The sequence below is a fragment of the Gopherus evgoodei genome, chromosome 5, assembly GCF_007399415.2.
Source record: "Gopherus evgoodei ecotype Sinaloan lineage chromosome 5, rGopEvg1_v1.p, whole genome shotgun sequence".
Classification (NCBI taxonomy): Eukaryota; Metazoa; Chordata; order Testudines; family Testudinidae; genus Gopherus; species Gopherus evgoodei.
Genome location: NC_044326.1, coordinates 121370037 through 121389442, shown reverse-complemented (window position 1 = coordinate 121389442; position 19406 = coordinate 121370037).

Here is a 19406-nt window from a genome sequence, read left to right as displayed (position 1 = left end):
TGTCTCTTTAAGCAAATCAACTTCTTTTGCCATGTCTGTTATCCGTGGAGGGATGTGTTGAATTCAGCAGAACAATAATATGAGACTGGGGTGTCAAATGTTTGAATAGCACAAATATTGGCCCAAGACTAGAACTTGCCACCTCTAGCCAACATAATCTTGTGGGAAGGGAACCTTTGGGGTTATGGCTCAGGGATGATGATGATTTGAGCTTTGTTCGTAACTGTCAGACCTTGGATAAACCTTTTAACCATCCTGTACCTCCATTTTCCTGTGCTTTAAAATGGCAATGATTACACATTTGTGAGGTTGAAGAAATATTTTTATCTCCCACATGGAAAATGGTATAAAAGAACAAATTATTTTGAAAGGTCTAGACGCTTCTCAGTGGGGAGAGCTTTCCTTTGCACCAGGCCCCTGTTTGCTTCTAGTGTCAAGTCTTTCCTGGAGTATTACGTATCAGAGGGGTAGCCGTGTTAGTCTGGATCTGTAAAAGCAGCAAAGAATCCTGTGGCACCTTATAGACTAACAGACGTTTTGGAGCATGAGCTTTCGTGGGTGAATACCTATTTCGTCAGATGCATCTGACGAAGTGGGTATTCACCCACGAAAGTTCATGCTCCAAAAATGTCTGTTAGTCTATAGGTGCCACAGGATTCTTTGCTGCTGGAGAATTTTATGACTCAAACTTCTAACAACTCAAAGTGCAGCTCAGCCATCCTCTTACTGAAGATGAGAGGATGCTTTTATAGATTGCTTCTTAGCTAGCCTGCAAATGACTACAGGGCTGCTCTAAAAAAACACTTGTTTTTTGCAAAGAAAACTATTCCTAGTGCTTTTGGTATCAGGCAGGGGTTTTTTTTATCCCTTGCCAACTAGTTTAAAAAACATACTCTGAAATTTATATGTATAATATATATATATAGCTGGGAAAAACATACTCTGAAATTTATAATATACATATATAGCCAGCAGGAAGTTTTTAGATGATACTAAAATGCTTCCTGTAGGATCTAAGATTTTGTAGAAAACCTTACAGGTATGGATCAGCTGTAGCCCTGAAGTGCAGATAGTATAATTTCAGCACCTGATCTCAAACAGTAAGCCTCCTAAATCTTTTCTTTGACCCTGACAAAAAGGCTATCAGCAGGCCATAAGGAACACATGTTTAAGCTGCACATTGCCTTCTCCTTTTTCATCTTTTATCATCCTTCAGTATATGGAAATTTGCGCACACACACGAACACAAGAGACTTGTGGGAGTCTGAGGATTAGCTTGGGTTTATTACATCTGACTGAAAACATTTCGCATGGCAAAATAAACCAAGTGGGCGAGCAGGAAGGGAGAAGAGTTCAGCTGTGTAAAGATGTGCTATCTATAAACATGCCCTGCTAGCAAAGACTTAGCAGTTAAAATGGTCAAATGACTCAGAACAGAATTTGGGTGAACATAACCAACAGCAAAGCATTCCAAAATGTGCAAATGGGAGCTCTGAACTGGGGAAATGATCCTGCAAACATGGATGTTGAAGATGATGATATGTGTAAGCGCTTGCAGGATTGGGCCAAGTAAGCTCTGTCGTGTGTGTGTGTGTGTTTAAATAAACAAACAATTAACCAATTTCTAGCACAATTTTTTTTATATACATCACCTGGACCCAATGCTTTTTGCTTAAACCAGTTTTACACTGGTAAAATACCATTATTTTCAGGGCTTCGGATTAGGCTCTAAATAAGGTAAGTCAAATGACTCCCTTAAACTTGGAACAGTTTATCAGGGATTGTGGTGGATTCTGTCTATGATGATTTTAAAATCAAGATTGGATGTTTTTTTTCTAAAATACATGTATTTCAAACAGGAAATATTTGAGGGAAGTTCTATGGCCTGTGGTATGCAGGAGGTCAGAATAGACTATCAGTGGTCCCTTCTGAACTTGGAATCTATGAATTTCAGTAAGCTTTGGAGCAGTCACTGCTTATGAGAAGAGAAGCAAGTCCACAACCTTGTAGTTGAACTGCTCTTTTTCTAACTTGACTTTTTTTAATATGAGATTCTTTGGAATAGATTCTTCTCCTGCCCCGCTCCAGTAGTGTGACCCAGTTTGGAGAAGTGTATAAATGAATGCTATAACTTTAATGGGAAAAGTTGATAGATGTATACTTTCCAGAAGTTCTACTTTTCATACAAAATGCAGTCTGTAAAAATCTAATTTCTTCCAACACAATTATAAAGCTGAGTAATATAGAACAAAGTATGCATTAATTAGCATACATTTATAATTATCGAAGATATTAAACATGTTCATTAACCATAAGTCTCAAATTGTTAAGTAATGTTAAATAGCAATCTGTTTTCTTATATTAAATCCTTGTCATCTTTATGTAATATTAATTTTGTCTAATCGTATTAATCTTGCAGGCGAGATAATAAAGCATGTACAAGAATCTTTTCCCAAGTAAAAAAGAGAGCTAACAAATGTAAACAACTAATTAAGACCCTGATCCTACAGCTCTTAGTCCCTTACTCATTTATACAGAGGAATTATTCCTAAAACAGAATAAAGAACAAATGGGGAAAAAACACACAAACAGATATACACTGCTAATCCCTGCTGCGTCAATGCATAATTTTCCATATTTAACTACTTATATGAACTATATATTTTGTTTGCTTATATGGCACTGGAATGTGATTAAATTCTCATTCTTGCCATTTGAGGCTAGAGGTCCATTACACACAGACCCAGTCTTTCAAAATTTTAACAAGTGTGGCTTCAAACAGGTAGCCCAAGCAGCTAGTTTAAAAAATGAGTCTTGCAGCTTGTTCCAATTAGGAGGTAGAATTGATGATAAACCCAGTTACTTTCGGATACAATGGTATTAATTTACATAGTGTACAAAGTCTTGTTTTCCTGAACACAGGAGACGGTTTTCTTGCTTACAGCCCCAAACTTTTTACTCAACACTGGGTGCAAATCTTTTTGTCAAGGCTTCTACCACAGCCTGGACACAGATAGTGTTTAGTTCTATCAGCAGCTTCCTTCTCACTCTTTTTCTGTGGGCCTCTTTCCTGCTTCTCACCTTCTCCCCTTTTTTGCACTCTGTGTCTCAAACTCATACACATTTTCCCTTACCCAAACAATACCCAGAGGAGCCCTTCCACTCAGATAATTAAAGACCATTATGAAATCATTCAAATTCCTGAGTGGCCTTGCATGTGCCTTTGTTTTAGTTTGAAGACTGACTGCTACTTCCACTATCTTAAATGAAGGGCTGCAGTTGTGAAGATCATGTCTCTTCAAGAGCTAGCCTGTGACCCAGTTGTTCCTCTCTCCCTCTCCCTCTCTTCTCCCTTAGCAGCTCTAATGAGTTGGTACAGCTACCCACAGAGGTTTCAGTTTTGTTTTTAGCAGCTCTTACATGCTGGAACAGGCTCAGTGTTATCTTCAATAAAGAATCATCTTTCTCAAGCACTGGCTTCAGACTCCTTCATCAGGACACTCAAAAGAACACAACAGCAGTTCAACGTGGCTTAACTTGTAATAGTATATCCTCATCATGGCAAAAGTCAGAGATGTGGCTTCTTCACAGACTGAATGCCACCCATATCAATCTCTGGCTAAATTCTTAAGAGGGTCTAGCTGGATATTCAGTATGTCCATTACTGGCAATCTTATGATGCTACTGAATTTCTTGGCACCCAGCTGATCACCAATCTTTGTAGTCGCATTGCTTGGAACATATGCTTCAGAATTCATTGGTTTTTACATTCTAAAATACCATACCAAGAAAGCTGCTGGAACTGAGTGAGTGGTGATAGAAACGATTGATGGATTTGACTATGAATAGCCTCATTTTGGAATTTGTCCTGCCACTTAATAAGGAATAGCTGATGAAGACAATGAAAGTAGACAGTATTAATCTGGTGCTATTCAGCCTTCCTCAGTGCCCACATTTTCACTTCTATACAATTCAGTTGGTTTAACTGTAGTTCTATAGATCTGCAGCTCTGCAGCAAACTTGATGTCACATCTTTCCCAAAGAGGTCTCTGAAGCAGCTGCTATTATACAAACATCCACATATTTTAAGTATCCTCCAGCTCTATGATGCTGCCCAGACATTTGACAATTGTCACATGCTCAGTCTCCCATCTGGATAAGTTAATAATGAGTTGTTTGTGAAGTGGTGGCTGGTTGATGGTAATGGCCAGAAAATGGTCAAGAAAGAGATCCTGGAGTCCTTATGGATAGGTTTCTGAAAACATCTGATCAATGGTCAGCAGCTGTCCAAAAAAGCTAATGCTATTTGGAACCATTAGGAAAGGGATAGATACAAGATCCTGGGATAGATGGACCTTTTGTCTGACCCAGTATGGCTGTTCTTAAGATAGAAAATATCATGATGTCACTACATCAATCCATGGTATGTCCCACATTTGAACACTGCATGCAGTCCTTGTTGCCCTCATTTAAAAAAAATCTATATTAGAATTGGGAAAGATTCAGAGACAGGCAACAAAGATGATTAGGTTTAAGGAACAGTTTGCATATGAATTGAAATGAGAGACTGGAAATATTCAATTTAGAAAAGATGGCTAAGCAGTGATCTGATAGAAGTCTATTAAACCATAAAATGGTGTGGACAGAGTGATAAGGAAGTATTGTTGTTTACCTATTTACATAACACAAGCACCAGGGGTCACTGAATGAAATTATAGGCAGATTTTTTTTGTTCTTTAAAAAAAAAAAAGTACTTAACACAATGCACAGTCAACCTGTGGAACTCAGTGCCAGGGGATGTTGTGAAGGCCAAAAGTATAACTGGGTTCAAAAAAAAAAACAAGTGAGTGGAGGACAGGTCCATCAATGGCTGTTAGCCAACCTGCTCAGGGATGCAACCTCATGCTCTGGGTGTCCCTAAATTTCCAACTGCCAAACCTGGGCCTGGATGACAGGTAATGGATTATTCAATAATTACCCTGTTCTCTTCATTACCGCTGAAGAATCTGGCATGGCCACTATGGGTGACCATAGGTCTGTTGTAGCATAGCCATTCTTATGTATAAAAGCTGTCTCAAGGTAAAGATATGGTTGACACTGTAACAACCAGGTCTAAAGCCACACTGAGTGTCCTGGACTTTGCCAGAAAGTGCATACTTAATAATATATTAGGAGTCTTTAAATCTGGATAACAACAATGTTTCATACTTTAGAAAGTACATTTTTCATTTGTATTCTAGTCTAATGAAATCATCTAGCTAAAAAGTTGTCTAGAAGTACTGGTTTCCCCATCTATTGTCTCACACTTCTCCAACTCAAACACACATTGGGTGAAAATTTAAATCAATGGGAGTTTTGTATTTGACTTTAATGGGGATTTCACTCATGTCAGCTTTACAGAATTTCTAAGAAATGATTGTCAATAAATGTTGGAACAGTAAAACCAAAGAAAGGCGGAGTTATTTGCAGTGGCTTAAACAACAGGGAAAGAATTAATGCCTGGGGACTACTAAATTGCTTTGCCTGGGGACTACTAAATTGCTTAGTCTTAATAATGTTAACAACGAAGGTAATTTTGCGGTGTAATTATCTGTTTAATGTGAGGCATCAACACTAGAGGTGTTTAAGAGTTGGTAAAATAAAACATTTGAGAGATTAAGCAGAAGAATGGCAAGAAGTGGGATTAGATTGATACTAAGCTTGAAGAAGACCTCTTAGGCTATGATTCAGGTATAAATGAGGCAAAATCTTTAAACTGCCTGAGGACTGATAATTTTAAAGAGGGCTGATCTACACTAATCTCACATTCGGAAAGTTATTGGCTTTCTCTCCCTCTATTGATGGAATCATCAAAAAAAACAAAAGGGCCTGTCAGATCATGTAGTCAGTACATCTCCTTGCCAATGCAACACTCTTTCTTGTGTATTTTTGCTATTTTGCACAGGCTAATCTGCAATGTCTCCAAGTTCTCTTGGAACAGTATTGTACAGTCTAATAAATGCATTAATTCACATGGATTTGGAACACAGACAAGCTCTCAATCTGATCTCTTACCAAGATAACTCCATTGACTAATTCTCATCAGTGTCTGTGAGAGCAGAATCTGGACCATCAAAATTAAACAGAGTTAAATCATCTTAAAATTCCAGAGGGAACATCCCCAGCTCACTTTGAAGGCCAGACCCTTATTTTATTATATGAATGGGTTAGCTCTTCTCTGTACATCTTGCCTGTTTCCTTTAACACCATCTGTTTTAAGCAACAATTTTTAAAATAACTTTATTGATCAGATTTTAGAGATGTCTGGATGAAGAATGTGGCATGAGATGAATCACTTGGTTTTTTTTTTTGGTTTTTTTTTTTAATTTCATGTACAAAATTTACAATTCATTTTCGCTCATAACAGCTTTCTGGGTTTTTTTTTCCCTAAAGGTATTGCAAGTGGCTCAAATCAGCCTGTATTAGCATTTATTTTTCTTCTATTTTTATTATTTCACAGTACAGATCATATTTAATGGACAGACAAAGGCCAGCCATTCACTTTCCTCATCTATGAATGCCAAGTTTTCCTTAGTCCATCTTTAGAATTAAGTGGCCTCTTTTCAAAGCTTTGCTGCTCTGCAAGTCATTCTGGATAAACATTAATCCTTAAAGAGTCAAAAAAATATATAACTTGTTTGTGACTCCTTCTAAACCAGTTGTAAGTGGATGAATGTTGTAACAAAGTTTTTTGCTGGTATCCACCAGGCCTTGGATTTATAGCCACAGCTGATGGATGATGCCATAAGCGACCATCTCCCTGCTTCCTTCAGTAATGAAAATGATTCTTTACAGTTAGGGTACTGACTGAACAGTAGGAAGAAGTTGAAAGAGAGGTATTTTTAAAAGGTTTAAGATTAGTCTGGGAATGAAAAACGAAGGTAAATGTAAAAAAGAAATAACAACTACTATACTAGAGTTCTTCAGAAAGACTTGTCCAGAGCCCAAACAATCCAGCAAGAATAAGGCAGGGGGTGCTGTGAGAGGGAAGGAGACCACTCAATTATAGCCTTAAAATCTCTGTTTGGACTCTCTTTGGGTATGTCCACACTTACCATGCATCCATGCTGTGGCAATCGATCCACCACGGCTTGAGTTAGCTTGCCTAGCAAAAACCCACTGATGTGACTACAGATCACTTTCTTGTCAAGTCCATTACTCCACTGGAATGAGACCTATAAGATAAGTCTATGGGAGAAAATCTCCAGTCGACCCAGCGTGGTGTAGACACTGCCGTAAGTTGATCTAAGCTACGTCAACTCCAGCTATGTTATTCACATCACTTAACTCCATAGTGTAGTTCTGCACTTTATCATGGAACCTGACAGTGAGCAAAACTGTGGGTACTCTGCCTACAAACAAAGCACCAGGAAAGATCACAAGAGAATCCAACTGGGAACAAATGTGCTAATGAAATGCATGCTCCGTCATAGCAGCAATCTTGCCGAAAAAAACCCTGTGCACACATGGTAGTGGCTAGTCTGTGCGGTATGATACTCGCACACCTGTTGCTGCTTCATCTTGACTCCTCTTTTTGGACGTCCACACCAAAAATACAAAATAAAATTCAGTACTCGTTCTTACTAAAGATAAGAGTCATGTGCAGAGGCCATGGTGCTATGAATAGAATAGTGTTACCTTTGACACTGTCTTTCCTCGTTATTGACTATGAGGGCTTTAAAAGGCCACCAGGAGAATTACAATACAATGAGGCATTCACTTCTTTCTCCCCTCTATATCTTATCCCCGGTAGGTCTATGACGGTCACAAAACTCATTGTACAGCAAGCTGAAGGAGGGAGGATTAATTTTGCCGAAGATGTCGACTAGTACAGTAAATGAAAGACATGGCAATGGGTCACTTTTCAAGGTAAGTGCACCTGTAATTAATCCCTGGTTAAAAGCTTAACAGATGTCACCCCATATCTAGCCTCAGGCTCTGGTAAGTGTCAGGCCTTCAAAATCCACAACTCTGCTTTTTCCCTGTGGTTACAGGTTCACCCAGCCTGGCAGCTCAGCCATTTCTTTATACAGTTTGGGCCTTTGATCTCCCATCTCTGGGGAAAAATAATCAGCAGACAATCATCCTTTCCTCAGGGAGTAGCTTCAAAAAGCTGGGATTTTTGCCTAACCAGAGGTGTGGAATTTGCATTAACTTCTCCATATGGAGGATTCTCCCCCAAGTTCATTGATATCTGGCACATTTTTCAGTATCATACTTTGAACTCCCAGGCCTCACATCTGTTGTGTCCCACTTAGAGAACATAGTAATACATATACAATTTAAGGCAATGGACCCAAAAGATACTTAATCTTTAATTCAGTAAGGTCTCCCAAGGATATGCAGAAAATTTGCTGTGTCTCTAACACAAAGAAAGTGAAATACAAACCAAACTTTGTTTTTTTTTGAGGAGGCTAAACATCAGGGATTATAAACTGCTTGGGCAAAGACAACAGCCTAGCCTTCTTTTCCCCCATCACCAAAGGATTGCTTCAGTTAAATTCAACCAGTTTATCCTCCTCTTTCTGCTACTGAAAGATATCAATATAAACTGGAACCACTGTATGAGAAAAGGATGCCAGATCCATGACCAGAATGCATTTAAAACCTCCATGTAGTGCTACAAGGTTCCTGTGGCAGGCAGCCCAAGATGGCATTTCCAGACATAGCAGCAAAAAATCTGTGAATAACAGCTATTGGGTAAACTTTGCAAGATAAAGAGATGCATAGGATCACTAACCAAACCATGTGGACATCCTTGGACACAATTTATTTTCAAACTATGAATATAATGCTCTCCTGTGTAAGGGGGTATACAAGCTCCACAGTGGGCAACAAGGGGTGAAGGAATTGCTCTGGGCTCAGTCAGCCCTGCCCCATCACACCTGGAAAAGATGCGTGGACTGGAGGAGAAGTTGAAAGGGAGCAGAACAACTCGCTTGGTGGCAGAGTAGGGAAGAGAGCGGATCAGTGAACTGCAGCTCCTCAGAAGGCAGGACCTCTCAACAATGGCCTGAAGATCTCTCCCTGAAGGAAGGGAGGATCTGCTTCAGATGCACCCTCAGAGGGAAGTACTATTCTTTCCCCTCTCCCCCCTCATATGAATTCAGTTTGTGTTGATTGTCCTTGTGTTTTTTATGGACTATAGAACAAGGGAGAGACTGGGTATTGACCTGGCTGGACAGCCAAGTGACAGGAGGAGGCAGCAGCTGATGACCTGAGAGAGCTGCCAAGCACAGCCACGAGGAGGAACCCAGCAGTGACTGACCCCTTTGCACCTTCTTGCCACCGTCTGCAAAAATTGGACAATTGTGGAGTGGTAAGAAGTGGCTCAGGGAGGGCAGTCTTTAGATGCTCCTGGGTGTCAGACTTTTGATAGCCCTCACAGGGTCCTAGGCCAGAGCCAACGGAGTGGGAAGGCCTGGGGTCCCCTACCAACCCCACTCTTCCCTGCATGTCAAAGGGCCTAAGCCCTGACCGCTAGGCAAAGTTTCCCGTGAGAGCAAGCCATCACACCTCCATGTGATCACTATTCTTCAGGCTTGGACAAACTAATGCATTTGAGGTGAATTTTATGCAGGTGCAGAGAGTCAGCACAGAGTCTGTGCATCACTTACATCCAACTTCACCATTTGAGAATTGATCCTATCACAGCAAACCTACACTCTGTGGCCTTCATGAATGAGCAGACGGTCCAAAGCAATTACGTTACTACAAACTGCTCTCCCTCGAGTGCTTTTTTTCTTTGTTACTGGTTTACCAACAATGGAATGAGAGAGCTCCGTTAGACACCAAGTGAGAGGAACTCATGTTCTCAGAACTGACTTGTCCTCATGTCTGATATTCAAACCATTTCCCTTCTAATCATAAAGTGCAGATCCTTCATGCAACCAGGATGATAGGGAATTGGACTTCATACAAGATTTTTTTCACCCCCATGATTTTTCTGCAGCTGTAATTAGGGGGGAGGGGAGTTAAGCTGATTTTCAAAGGCATTAAGTACCTGCAGTTCTCTTTTTCCACTAATGGGTTCAGTGAGTAGTTAGCGGTTTTGAAAATCCAGCAATATATTCATAAAATGGCATGGGGAAAACATTCCAGAAAAGGAGTTGATTAGCAGAAAAGGAGCTGCTATTCTTTTTGTTGATTAGCATAAATCCTTCACTGTACCAAAAGAATCATTAAAAGCTCTTCATCTATGTTAAACATATCTAGCCAACATTTATTTTATCAGTGACACTAACAATATTTATGGATGGCTGGCAAATGAAGAGGAAACTTCCACAGAAAATGTAGCAGAATTTTTCCATCCTGTGATAAGAATCATTTTTTTTTACTTCTTGAACAGCTCCCCTTAATCTTCTTAATGATTAAGCTGAAATGTTCCAACTTGAGTGCCCCCAGCTGGGACCTGAAGCCATATATAGGCAATAAATCAGTACTGTGATTTTCTCAGATGCTGAGCATGCATCAGGTCCTACTGTCATTTATAAGAGTTGCAGATATCCAGCACTTTGAAAAATCAGGCCACTTGGGGTGTGTTCAGGGGTGAAAGTAACTTAAAGGACTTACCAATACATCGGAGTCCTGAACAGTGGCATGGCCGCAACCGGAAGAAGCAGGGCCTTTCAAGATTTAAAGGTCCTGGGGCTCCAGCTGTGGCTCGGAGTCCCAGGGCCTTTAAACCACCTCAGAGCTACCAGCTGCAAAGGTGGCTGGGAGCCCCGGGGCTCAAGGGTGAATAAAATGGCCCGGGGCTCTGGCCGCCGCGGAGCTCTGGGCCCTTCAAATCACTGCGGGAGCCCAGCTGCCAGATTTCCAGTGGTGATTTAAAGGGCCTGGAGCTCCAGCTGCTGCAGGGATCCCCAGGCCCTTTAAATCACCACTGCAGAAGCTGGTCCAGTCTGGCACGGCCTACTGGCTCTTGCTGGTATGCCGTACTGGACCATACTGGCTTACTTTCACCTCTGGGTATGTTTACATTGCAGTACAAGACCTATTGCTGGTCTGGATCAACTGACCCAATCTGGAGGAATTTGGATGTGGGGCTAAAAACTGCAGTGTAAATGTTTTGGGTTTGGGCCAAGACTGGTCTCCAGCCTAAGACGAAATGTCTACGCCACAATTTTAAGCCTGAGTCAGTTGACCTGGGCTCTGAGACCCTGAGCTGTGGATTGTTATTTCAGTGTAGGGTCTGATCATGTGATGGAGTGGGTGTGGTTTACTCTGACTCTCAGAGTCAGAATCAACACCCTGTTTAGATACCTAACTTTAGGCATTATAGTTTGAAAATGCTGAATACACTTTATTTTCTGCTGTGATTAGTGCAAGTCCAGACAGTGGAACATAGTCCCAAACTGAGACTTCCTTTAGATGATCCTGAGGATATCCTTTCTTAGAAATATAGTAAATCTGAAACCAGAGAGTCTCCTCTCCTTTCCTTTAAATATTTACTCTGGAAGAGCTTGTATTATGTTTTGTATTTCTGCATTGGATATAGCCAGGTAAGTCACCCTTATCACATTTGTCTGTTAAATTTGTTCTTCAAATTCTTCTTTGTTTCATTTTCCATTTCTACAGTAGGTACAATGAACATTCATTTTTATGATTGACCTTTCCTTAGATTTTTGTATTGATAAATTGCAGCTTAAAACTGTCATTGTATCATTACAAGCTCCTTAGATATTAAGCCATACAATGTAGCCTCTAGTGAGGCATTTGCCTTTGTTATTCTACCTTCCCAAGATCAGAAACATTGAATGTGACCATGACACATCTGTAGTCCAATCCTGTAGACTCGGAAATGTATGGCAAAGATAATTGAAATACTGAATTAATTTAGTTCCCTGCCTCGTATAATTTCATTAAAAATACTAGCTCACGCTTTCCATAACATAGTCATAGATTCCAAGGCTAGAAGAGACTGCTGTGATCATCTAGTCTGATCTCCTGTGAACTAGGCCCTAGAACTTCCCCATACTAATTCCTAGAACAGGTCTTTTACAAAAAAGATTTTAAAATGCTCGATGATGAAGAATCCACTATGACCCATGGTAAATTGCCCCAATGGTTAAACTCACTGTTGAAATGTATGTAAGACCTCAACAAGATTGTTTGACTTTAGTTTGGCCTGCATGAACTTTAAAGAAAACATGAAGAAATGGAAGACGTGCTTTGCTGGACGTTATTTATTATTGCTTATCAGGGCAGAAACATTTTTATGCATGCAAAGGAAGACATATTGATGTCAAGTTAAACGGAAACAGGCAGGTGATCATCAGCTGATTTTTAAACCAATACTTGTTTATATTTCCTTAGGAATTAGACAGCAGGAACACTTTGTACCCGTAACTGCTGGTAAGAAACTACCACCTTCCAAGATTTTGCCCCTCAATAGGTGGAAAACCAGCTTTCTTTTATGGACTGTGATTTGACTTTTCATAGCAACTAAACTTTGCAAACTGTATCGCAGAGGTTGGCAACCTTTCAGGAGCGGTGTGTCGAGTCTTCATTTATTCACTCCGATTTAAGGTTTCGCGTGCCAGTCATACATTTTAACGTTTTTAGAAGGTCTCTTTCTATGTCTATAATATAGAACTAAACTATTATTGTATGTAAAGTAAATAAGGTTTTTAAAATGTTTAAGAAGCTTCATTTAAAATTAAATTAAAATGCAGAGCCACTCTGACCAGTGGCCAGGACCCGGGCAGTGTGAGTACCACTAAAAATCAGCTCACGTGCTGAGTTCGGCACACATGCTATAGGTTGCCTACCCCTGCTGTAATGTATTCGGGTAGTTTTAAATGAAAAGGGAGAGACAGCTTAGCGGAGGAAGAGACCTGAAAGCAGTTGGCATGGTACAGAAATGCCACAGATTTCTGTCCTATTCCTCCTGAGCCACTGCTGTTCTCTCTCTCCCACCTGTATGACTTGTAATGGACCAAACCAAAACCTCAAATCCGGACACGTTCCACTTTGGCTTCTAACTCTATAACAGAATGAGCCAATATCCAAACAACCATGAACTCTGGGGAACTTAGGACCTGAATTTCATAGATCAGATCCATCTCTCCTCTCACAAGTGTAGAGATGCATCAGATCAATTATTTAATGAGAAATAATGAAGAATTGAAGAATAAGCATAAATAAGTTCCTTGGTTTGGTCTAGATAAGCATCTAAAAGTCCCAGAAGCTTATGTGAACTTCTCTGAATGTTTGATGTATAGAAATCAGATCCTAAATTGCTCCTGCAAGCTGGACTGTTGCTATCTCCTTTGTCCTCAGGATTGAAGGAGAAATCCAGTAGAAATCAAGCTGTGCAGGAGCAAGTCTCAATTTTATTGAGAGAAAAAAGTTGATCAACCTCTATAAACCTTGAAAAAGTGTTGGTTCAACTTCAGTTTGGGCATTATAATAACTAGTCTGGGTTAACTCTTTTCTAGGTGAGGGTCTGCTCTTTCCACAAAAAATATTTTCCTGATGTTTTTCTTCTTTGTGCTGCTTACATTGACAGACTACAATTGACCCTCCACTTCCTATTTTGTAATTTGGTTCTGACCTATGTGACACTTGTGCCTGGCACATACAGTCAAGAGTATAAAAGTCTCCCATAATGAGCATCTCCCTATATTTATTGTTAGTTATACTTAATACATAAAACTGAGCAGATTTTTGCATTCTGACCAAACATGCTATGTTTGGCTGAGTCACTGAAGACCTAATCCAAATGCATTCATCCCTTCTGTGTTTGTCAGGGCTTGAATCCCCTCACCAATCAATTATTATTTCTTATTGTTCAAGAACAGGCTTGGAAGTTAACTACAGCTAGTCCAGATTCAAGTACAGATACAAGTTGAAAGGTATGCTGCCAAAATAAATCATATGAAAAATGTGTGTTAATATTCCCTTTGATTGCTGAAAGTAAAAACATTAAGACACTAATTTACTGTTTGTACTTAAACTTTTTTTAAAAGGAAAAAAGTAAACAGAAAAATCAGATTGGACAAGGCAACCAAACCGTCAAAACTTCAATTCCTCATTTTCATGAACAAAATAGAAATATTTTCAGTTTATTTGAATCAGGTAATACTAAAATGCTTTAAATTGGGAGCCTAAAACTGGCAATGTCACTGAAAAAAACAGAAGCAAGAAAGCCTAATTATTTAACTCCTGAAACTTTATTTTATTTTAAAGACTATATCTAGTGCAAGCTCTAGGGCCCTGTATTAAAAAATCTAATATCCTACCATGAGTGGTGCCTGGCTCAGTGGCCCTAGAACAAGCTGGGAATCTTGAGCCCTAGTTGCTCTTCTGACATGGATTCCTCTGTGACCCACTGAAAGAAGTGGCAAAAGTTCTGTGGACTTCGATGGAGTAGGATTGAGAAAATCAGCCATAGTTCTTTCTCATTGCTTACTTACTGATATTTGAGAACTTCTTTCGTTATACATCTCAGAGTGCATCTCCATTAATCTAATAAAATGCACATTAGTAAACAAAGAAAAAAAAAAGTAAAAACTCTCCAATGTCTCTGGCAAAAGTTGGGCCTTTCACCAAAAGGTTAACAGACCAGCATTTTATGTCTTTGTTTATGATGGACATTCCCCCATGGTGGTTGTAGGGGACCCCGGAAGACTTTGTCACAGCCTAGTTAGGGCTTTCCGCTTTCTCGGTGGCTGGTTTCTATCGGACACAGTATACTAGCAGGGGCCGCTTCTAGCTGGTTAGAGCCCCTTTGCTTGGGAAGCCCTGGTGTTTATGAGGAAGTACAGAAAGCCCCTGGCCATAGGCCAAGGGGGGCGACCATTGTTGATGGAAAGTCCCAGATTGCATATGCATGTGCTGCTTTGTATAGTATTAGCATGATGTTATAATTGCTGCCAGCTCTTGATTGCACCTTCGGACTCCGTACCAGGCCAAACTTTTCGTGCACTGGGTTCCCCGTCCCAGTGACAGTAACGCTTGGAGTCCCCTTTGCGGGTGTGTCACATTACCTTCATTAAAGCCAATTAAATCACCGTGCGTGTGGGCCTCGTCCTTGCAGAGCATCCAGGCACGTAACAGTTGTTCCCACTGACACAGATCCATTGCTAGTATCACCTGCAAATGCCATTGCTTGTATCCTTGAGAGTCTAGCATAGAAAAGCCATTCTGAGCAGTGTAAAATGACACGCTGGTTAAAGCACTAGCCAGAGGTCTCTGCAAGTGTGCACACCATTGCTAGTGTGGGCAGGCTGTTATACATCCATCTCTTTTAAACCTTCCATTGGTTTAGTGGTCAGCATGCCCATTCTCAGCAGTCTCCACTTGATCCTGTGAAGGGCAGTGAGAGTTGAGGCTGTTCAGTGCCTTTCAGGATCATTATGCAGTGTGGGTGTAAGAGTGTCAACACACAAAATTGATTCCACTTGTATATTAACAGGTGAACTTCCTTTCCCTAGCCCTTTGTTTAGAAATACCCATGTTACTATTCCAAGTTGTGCAAAAGATTTCTAATAGAGTGTAACTTCTAAATCTGGCACTGCTGTGTGGTGGTTAGAACAGCTGCTGTGTAGGGAGCAGAAAAGACTGAAGTGGTGAATGTCTTAGAACTATTGAGTAGGTTCATTGGCTATAAAATTATAACTGGCTTTGGCATAGCACAACTATCCAGAACTGCCTGGAACACCGTCACTGTGCACTGATCCCAAAGTGCTATGTTGAAAATGGAAAACAGATAAGGAAGGGTGAGGGCAGGAAGAAAAAAAAATACACAAATATCAAATCTGAATACTGGGGTACAGTAGGGCTTTGATTATAGCTTTTATTATGTCTTGAACAATTTACATGAAACTCAAAGGAATTCCGAAGAGGCAAAGAAACCCCTTCCTTCTTTTTCAAAAGACTGTCAATATATCTTGCATGGTATTGTTTTTTCGTATTGGAAATAGCCTGTTTATTCCACATTCATTTTAGTATGAGATTTATTCTACTGCAGTGTAAAACTTAATTAATCTTCAGTTATTTGTCCTGTTTTATCTATGGCTGAACTTTGTAATAAATGCTTGGACTATAATCAGACAGCTTCAGATTTCTCAATGTTGTTCCATGCCAATACCATCTCTGTTCTGTCACTTCTAAGCAGGTTCATTAAAATGGCTGTCGAGTAACATGTACTTGAATGGGCATTATTTTTGGCACAGGCTCTGAAATAGTTTCAGTTTCTGATTGAGCCTGAAAACTACTTTGGTTCTGGTTTTGCTGTACCCCTTCTGGCATATTTTTTGTCCTCCCACTGACATTCATCACAGCCAGATTTTCAAGCTATTTAAAATCTTCTGAGCAACTTTTGCATTAGTCCTCATTTTAAAGTACAGTGAGGTTTTCAACTCTGAGGTTAGATAGGTACAGAACACTAGTAAGAGGTTGTTTCTCTTCTCTGCAGTCATCTACTTTCAACAGTTCGTCTATCTCAAGTTACCAACTGTAATATGCTACTCCCACACTCAGGGCAGATCCCCAGCTAGTGTGAATCCTCACAGCTCCATTGATACCAATTTGCAAAAGCTGAAGAGTTGTCCTTGTGTTTTTTACCTTCAGTTCTAGTGCCTAAACTCTACTGTTTTTCCTTTATAAAGCAAGAGTACGGCTATTAGCTCAACAGATGAGGATTTACACTGTTTTAATCAAGTTGAATTGGGTCCAGTATGTGTTTTCCAACCCTAACGTTGATTATTCTGTAAAAAGGGAATATTTCTAGATTTCATGTATCTACTTGCATTTAAAGTGAGCTGAGCGTTCAGATATCTATGACCAGAATTAGAAAATATTTTAAAATGGAGGGACACTTCAGCTATTTTGTTTGTCTTGAAGACTGATAAAGTGGAATATTGTAAGGTCTTCCTATCATTATTACTAACAAAGTGAAAATGGAAGGGGCATGTCTCTGAATTAATTAATTTTCTGCTTGCATAACATGGCTGTATTAGAATGAAACTTTCCTCTCCATGGCCCCTGTTACCACTTATCATTTATTATTTGTGTTAGTGGAGTGGCTGGAAGCCAGAATCATAGAGCAGGATCCCACTGTGCTAGGTGATGTACAAACACAGAACAAAAAGATGGTCCCAGCTTCAAAGAATTTACAATCTAAGTATAAGCCAAGAGACAATAGATGGATACAGAAAGATGTGGGGAGTACAAGGAAACAATAAGACAATATTGGTCAACATGATAGGCTGTGATCTCAACACATCAGCAACTAGTCCATTGTCAAGTTGTTTGTAGGTATCATGAGAAGTGTTTTGAAGAAGGATAACCAAGTAACTTTGTGGATGTTTATGAGGAGAGCCTCCTAAGCATGAGGGGCAGTTGGCTCAATTTTCCTTTTCTAAAAACAACTTTCCCCATCAGGTCGGGCAACTTAATGATTGGACCCTATTGCCAAAATAAATTTTCTCCCTTTCTGGGCAAAAGTTTCTTCCCACTTCCCCTGCCAAAAAAGTGCTCACATAGATAGTCCTGCTGAAGTCAAAGGACTTTTCACCTGAGTGGCTGTTACCCTTACTCTCTCAGGTCATCATGTGTTAGCCCTTAGTGTTTACTGTCTGTGTTAATGAGAGCATAATTTAGCCCAGAAGGTCATCTTGTCCATTCCACTTCTTGTTCCCTACAGTATGTTCTCTTTCCCTTTGCCTACTTCATCTTTTAAACAAATCAGATGATGAAGCTCTCACTGCTTCTATCCATAGCCCATTCCACAGTCAAATGGGGTGACACTGTTTGGGTATTTTCTGATATACAGCCTATTTTTTTTCACCTGAATTGCATCCCATTAATTCTAGTTATATCTCCTAGAGCCACCTTCAATAATTCCTCTTTTTGACTTCTTTAATGTCATACTGAGAAACTCACTAAGGTTATGTATATTAATACCACTACAGTGGCAGTGCTGTAGCGCTTCTGTGTCGATGCTACCTATGTCAATGGGAGGGGTTCTCTCGCTGGCATAGGTAATCCATCTTCCTGAGAGGTGATGGTTAGGTCAATGGAAGAATTATTCTGTCTACAGCAGGAGTTAGGTCAACATATCTATATTTCTCAGGCACGTTGATTTTAACTATGTAAATTCCCAGTGTAGACCAGTCCTATATTTTCAAGTGGAAGTTTTTGTATGCTGTCAGCTCCTTATTTTTTTAACTGTTAAATTTGCACTTGCAATGCTGTCTTCAGCACAGCTTTGGAGTTGCATTCACCCACCCTGTCAGAAAGGAATAAACTCTCATTTATCTATTCTCATCTTGTCTTCTGAAACTGGCATGTATGTGAGCTTTGCCTTTAGCTTCTGGGCTCTAAATTTCACGAGAAATTTTTAAACATTACCCCCCCCCAATTTTAAAATTTAGTCTAAATCAAGCTCTAGCTCAACTTTTTCGCTTTGCTTTCTTTTCAGACCTCCTTTCACACTTTTGCTCTCTTATACCTTGTTTCTTCCTCAGGGCCAGATTGTATCTCCTTTACTCATGCTGCATTGTATCTCACTCTGAGTAATCCTGTTGAAAATGCTAGGGCTGTTTCTGGAGCTGCGACTGTGGTGTGAGTGTTCTGATTATGAAAAGGCAACATACTTCAACTATACTAGATCTGTGATTGCATTAAGGTATACCGCTTTTCTGTTAAAGTGTGACTTCACTAAGACCCTCCTGCTCGCTCACTTACAGACCCACCTCGCCTTCTCTCTCTTGCCCTATTTCTCCTCTTACAAGCCTTTCCCTCCATGCACCATTACCACTCCCAAACTCATTGCTTTTGCCTACGCTTGTGAACCTTGATTGTGAAGTCCTCCATCAAACTGAGTAGCACTTAAGTGAAACTACTCCCATGAGTAAAGGCTATTATCTGACAATGAGGGTGGCCTAGGCCTATTACATATATTCACAGTTGCGGAGCTATCATGAGTTGTGCTGTGATGTTTCTTTATGGAACTAAAGAAACAAAAACCCACATATCCTGAAACACTGACAATGCTACCATTTGGAAAACTATGATCTCATGAATCCTAGCAAAATGTTTACTTCCCTTGTTAAAGCGTGATCCTATGAAAGTTGAGTTCTCTTGTCACTAGTTTGTAATTCCAGTCCCAGTTTGCAATGTGCTCCTCTTCCCCATCAAAAGGAACAGTGTGATTACCTTTGTATTACACCATAATTTAATTTCAAGGTCAAAATGACCTCTCTCCAAGCTACAGACTAGTGATTTAGTGAAAAGTATGTGTGTGAGAGACAGACTTTATCAAGTGAGGTTGTTCTACAGCAGAATGCAAGATCTGTCAAATCCATCTTTTTGAGTTCATAACCCAAGAACCTATGTTTTTCAAGGACACAAATGGA